At 36.0% G+C, this 6,009-nt stretch overlaps 1 long non-coding RNA gene across 1 annotated transcript; it reads left to right on the forward strand.

Moving 5' to 3' along the window:
* Positions 1-428: 428 nt before the first annotated feature.
* Positions 429-1,002, forward strand: LOC137253721 (uncharacterized). Its single transcript, XR_010953869.1, has 2 exons — positions 429-731; positions 786-1,002. It is a non-coding gene; the product is annotated as an uncharacterized lncRNA (long non-coding RNA).
* Positions 1,003-6,009: the final 5,007 nt, after the last annotated feature.

A 6,009-nucleotide genomic window follows, 5' to 3' on the forward strand; every position in this document is an offset into this window, starting at 1 on the left:
CAATTGTATATGTGCTGTCCTAGTGATCGTACCAGTTCATGTATTAATCACCCCTATTCTGCATTTCGATTACGTTCCCGTTCTACGCTCCGCTTCAATCGAAGTTTGGTATTCTGCATTACGACGGAATCGTAAAGAGAAGAGGAAGAGCAAATGATTTTTCGAAATCAGCTGTTGGTACGGAATGTGTGAACATTGGAACAAAATAAATTAAAGAAAATTTGTAAAAAACACTGAAAAACGTTTATATTTTATTATCCACGCCATTTTGTACAAAAAAAGCAATAGAATATATTGCCGCAGTGTTATATTTTTTTTAGTGAAGTGCTTTCATAATTGTAAGTGTGTTTTGTCGTTCTGTTGGCCAATTCCCTGCCGTGGCCACCAAGTTTTGTTAAAACGGATTCCTGCACGAATATAGTTGACATTTTCTGAACTTTAAGGATGCTAATTTCATTGCACTGGCCTAAAATACTTTATAAAGGTTTATTTATTCATTCCGCAAGGATTGTTTACGTTTTCGCTTCACCTTCCTCTACGCCGGCAGCTTGCTTTGGCATATAACTGGACCCAACGAACAGACACAAATTATAGCTGTCTATTATAATGGAATCAATAGCCGCGGTATTATTTATGGAGTTGGAAAGCAACGCATACGAAAATTGCCAGGCGAGAATGGAAAGGCAAATATTGCGAGATTTGTGTAATACATTTGAGATGAGTGACGAATTGTAAGAAATTGAACTTAAAATTGGTAAAGTTTAATGACTTATTTTCTTATTAAGTTCAAAAAAAACGTTCGACTTAACAAGGATGCTTTAAAGTATGTGTTAGATACTTTTGCGGGGCAAATACGTCCAAGGACTTCGACATCGACATGTTGTTTTTGACCTGGAAACATATAAAAAACAATCATCATCAAGCCTTCTACGTTTCTTAACAAGTTTTACTTACATTTTTGTTAAAATTCTGTTATAAATTAATAAAAAAATAAAAAGAAAATATTTTTCCGCCAACAAATTTGCAACTTAGAAAAACGGAACTACGATCGAAATGCAGAATACAAAAAATCGAACAATTCGAAGTTGGATCGAAAGAGATTGGAACACAGAATACCAAAATTGCCAAATCGAAAAAATTCCAATCCAAGTCGAAATGCAGAATAGGGCTGAATAACTTAAATTACGATTTGTGTCAAATTGGTACGTGGGCTTCTATGAACGGCTTATGTCTTAACCCTAAGAAGTCGAAATGTATAGTCATTCATAGAAGGTCACTAGATAAAAGTGGAATGGAAAATTTAATTTTAGACAACACTATTATAGAATACGTTGACACGGCAAAAAATTTAGGTATAGTTTTTAACAAAACCCTGACATGGAAAGATCACATCTTCCGCACAGTGGGAAAAGTGTATGGGATGCTTCGTACACTCTGGCTTACACAATATTTTACTCCGTTACATATTCGTCTACTAATAGCAAAAGCGTACTTAATACCTACGCTCCTTTATGGATGTGAGGTTTACTCCAATTGTGACTATGTATGTAATAGGAAACTTAATGTTGTGTATAACAACATTGCTAGATACGTCTATGGGTTGAAAAGACTTGACCACGTCTCTCAACATGCTTACAGGTTGCTAAACATTTCTTTCGATAACCTTATTAAACTTAAAACGCTCACCACGCTACATAAATTAATATATATGAAGGAACCTGACTATCTGTATCGGAGGCTAAATTTTCTCCAGTCGTCTAGATCTGTTCTCCTTACCCACTTCAGACATCGTATGCTAATATCTGATCGCCAGTTCTTCATTAATTCCATACGTCCTTGGAACTCGCTCCCTTCTAGACTTAGGCTTATAAGCAATGCTCTGCTCTTCAATAAAGAATTAACAAGTTTCTATAATAACCTAGACAATTAAAATACTGATTCCTTCTAAGCAAATGTACTCTATCATTCCTTTATTTATCTATTTACTATTTATTAAATATATTATTTGTTGTAATCTTTTCTTAGCCATAGTCATTAGCTTTAAGTTTCAAGATTAGATTGTTCCTATTTTATGCCTTTTACCGACTAGCACTGTAAAATAATTTTTGTCAAATTGTTGTGCTGGGATGAATTGCCTAATAAATACAAAATACAAATACAAATATCATTACTGGAGTTGAATGTTGACATAATTTACTTATATACTGTATAGATATTAAATTTTTGTTAAAATTTTACTTTAAAAAAAAAAATTTTTTTAAGGGGGCGTGGTCGTTCTCCGATTTTGCTAATTTTTATTAAGCATACATATAGTAATAGGAGTAACGTTCTTGCCAAGCCCATTGTCCAAAATTTTACTAATTTTCTATTCTGCGTCATAAGTTCAACTCACCTACCAAGTTTCATCGCTTTATCCGTCTTTGGTAATGAATTATCGCACTTTTTCTGTTTTTCAAAATTTCCGATATCGAAAAAGTGGGCGTGGTTATAGTCCGATATCGTTCATTTTAAATAGCGATCTGAGATGAGTGCTCAGGAACCTACATACCAAATTGCATCAAGATGCCTCAAAATTTACTGAAGTTATCGTGTTAACGGACGGACGGACGGACATGGCTCAATCAAATTTTTTTTCGATCCTGATGATTTTGATATATGGAAGTCTATATCTATCTCGATTCCTTTATACCTGTACTACCAACCGTTATCCAATCAAAGTTAATATCCTCTCTCAAAGTTAATATACTACTCGAATATCGAAATGACATCAATGTATAGCTCATACAGGTCAATGTTTTCGATATCGCTACTCTATTACTAGGGTGGCTTTTTGTAATACGATAGTCGACACTCGTCTGTTCGATATCGAACTCTCGACGAAGCCGCCTTAGTTTCCGTATCTTGTTATGAATGCTTCAGCATAAATGTTCACCTTACGAATATGCTATTCGTTAGCTAATAACATATAAAACAGTTTTTATCGAACGTTGGTACGACGCATCGACATTTTGTATTATGGAAAGCGAAAATGATAATTTAATACTCGCTCCTGTTCGATATGGAGTTACGGAAACCACTCTTGAAAAGATTGATATTGCGATGTTGCATCCCTAGAATCAATCCATAATCCCTTGGAAATGCATACGGCAGATACCGTAATTATCAGTGATATGTAATTTGCATACAAGGTCAAAAATTGTTTTCATTTCAACATTAAAAAAAGAAGTGTTTACAATCCAACGTGGATAACCAAATTTTAATGGTTTCACACAGTCAAGCTTATTATGGCGTTGTTATATGGCACCCCACATCGTATGTACAGTAGTTGACTCTAATGAAGTGTTGGATTATCTCTTAAAAGACTTACCGAATTGTGTTGAAATCGGCACCCTACTTCTGTATATTGTATTTTCAAGCTCTCTTCGTTAATATATTGTACTTCCACGCACCCCACATCCGCATTTTGTATTTTCAAGCTCTCCCTTTAACTGTATATTGTACTTCCACGCACCCTACATCCGTATGTTGTTCCTACGAATTGCGAAACCCTTTATGGCGCGGTCGACTTTTGCTTGCTGAAAGTTGGTTATCGATTTTTTTCATTATATATTATATATATGCTCTTAAACATATAATGGGCGTATTAAGCTGAAGTTTTCAATTCTATTGGCTGTTGTATGAGTCCCCTGAGGGTCGTGTTTCGCCTTTATGTACGCACTAATTTCTTTTGTCCCTCATCAATTCATTTGGCTGGTGTATAAAACTTACTCCCATACATTTTGTGAAAATTCATTCATTGCGTTTTTTAAAATGCACCTGACGACAGAAAACACCACCATTGTGCGTCATGTATGTATAACAGTTATCTACACCAAAGGCTCGGAGTGAACAAGAGATGCATTTTTGGAAACAAACATTTGACGGTTTTCACTTTATACTTATTTTTTTTTTTTTTTTAACGTCTCTTTGTTTTCGCCAAGCTTCGGCCACCTTCTTTCTATGTTGGCAGACTTTTCAAACAAATTTTTAAGTGTGCTGCCTCAGAGTTTTATAGCATAACTTCCTATTCCAGAATATGTTTGAAGACCTTATCTCAGAATTTTTTTTGAAACCGTCCAAACTCAATATGTATTAAAAGTCGTAGAAAATTTGTTTTCTTAAGTATTCTAGTGCTGTTTTCCAAGCCCTTGAACCTTGGCATGGTTGGCGAGCGCACTACTTCCTTACTCGAGTCAGTACAAAAATGTTATAATAAATATAGGTTCATATGGTTTTACGTCTTTCAATTTACGCTGGAGTTTGCCAACTGAGGGAAGTATGCTGAAAGAACTAACCCAGCTTTTCAATGTTCAGTGGTTTGAATGAGTTGTCATGTTGGCCTTTAACAAGGGTGTTGTACAGTCTTAAGAAGATTTCCTCGCGTTTAGTCCCGGCGTAATTCAAAGCTACAACGTATAGCTGCAGTGTCCAAATTATATAGGTGCTTAAAATTAGTTACAACTTTATGACGTAACGTTCTACGTGTCAAAGTTGCAAATAAATTTTAGTTTCTACATAATTTTGACTTATGCCCCTTTGTATTTCGAGAATGCGAGCAGCTTTTGTTATATTTTCCGTTTCATTAATATATATACATATCGTCACTTGGCGTGCAATACCGCGTATGTATACGCAAAATATAATATCGCGTAAATGAGAAAGAAAACTCTTATTTTAAACCAAATGGGAACTTATTTCATTGACTCAATATAATAATTTAGGTGGCGCCTTGCGCGATATTGTATTTTGGAAATACGTGATGTTGCTCACCAAATAACGATATATTGGTTCTTTTGTTTGTAATTGATATACTTTTAATTTTTGTTTTTTTTTTTTTGCGAATAAAAAAAGGAAAAAACTAAAATGTTTTCAGAAATATTTTTGCACAAATTTAACTTTCAAATAGTTTCAATTCACAGCTCTAGCTTTTTCCGCTATATTTGAATTTTGTGCGAATTTCGTCCAACTTCCCCACAGTGCGACATGAAGGTTTTTGGCCAACTTCCCCACTGTATGACATGAAGGATTCTGTCGAACTTCCCCACAGTATGACATGAAGGTTTTTGGCCAACTTCCCCACTGTACGATATGAAGGATTCTGTCCAACTTCGCCACTGTACGACATGAAAGACACTTTGTCCAACTTCCACAGTATGACATGAAGGATTCTGGCCAACTTCCCCACTGTACGAAATGATGGATTCTGTCCAACTTCGCCACAAAACGACATGAAAGATATGGTCTTCCCCACAATACGACATGAAAGATATGGTGCAAGTTCCCCCAAAATGCGACAAAGGATTCCGTCCATCTTCCCCTCAGTACGACATGAAGGATTCTGTCCTCCCCTGTTTTACTTTGCGGCCAGTCGGTATTGCGCTTGTAAACCCTGTCCGTAATCTTGATCATGAACAAATGAATATCACTTCCAGTGCTCATATCCTACAATTTGGCCATAATGAAATTGTGTCTACCCATTGATTTCATATTCGAAAAAATAGTTTACGCTAGTGCTAAATTCGCCATCGTGACCCAAAGTGACCATCAATCACTGCGCTACTTTGCGGCCAGTCAGAATTGAAACCTTGTATACCCTGTCTTAGGATCTTAAGACATGAACCAATGAATACCAGTGCCTGCGCTCACATGCTTCATATCATTCATCATTCGTTTTGATTCTACATATACCGTTACGCCACTTCCTACCAGTCGGCCATAATGAAAATGTGCTCGCACATTGAATTCAACGTAGCTCTTAGTAACTCTTCAATTAATTGTAACGGTTGTGCTAAGTTCGCCATCAAAACCCAAAGTGGGCGCCGATAGTTTAAAACCTATTATCTTGCAATTGGGTGAGTGATCGCTCGCGCTCATGTGAAACCATACCAAATATCGTATTCGATGCAGATAATTAAGAAATGCATTTTGGAGAATCCAAACACGGCAAGTGAAGTGAACGTACCAACTCTC

The sequence above is a fragment of the Eurosta solidaginis genome, chromosome 5 (assembly GCF_040869045.1).
Source record: "Eurosta solidaginis isolate ZX-2024a chromosome 5, ASM4086904v1, whole genome shotgun sequence".
Classification (NCBI taxonomy): domain Eukaryota; kingdom Metazoa; phylum Arthropoda; class Insecta; order Diptera; family Tephritidae; genus Eurosta; species Eurosta solidaginis.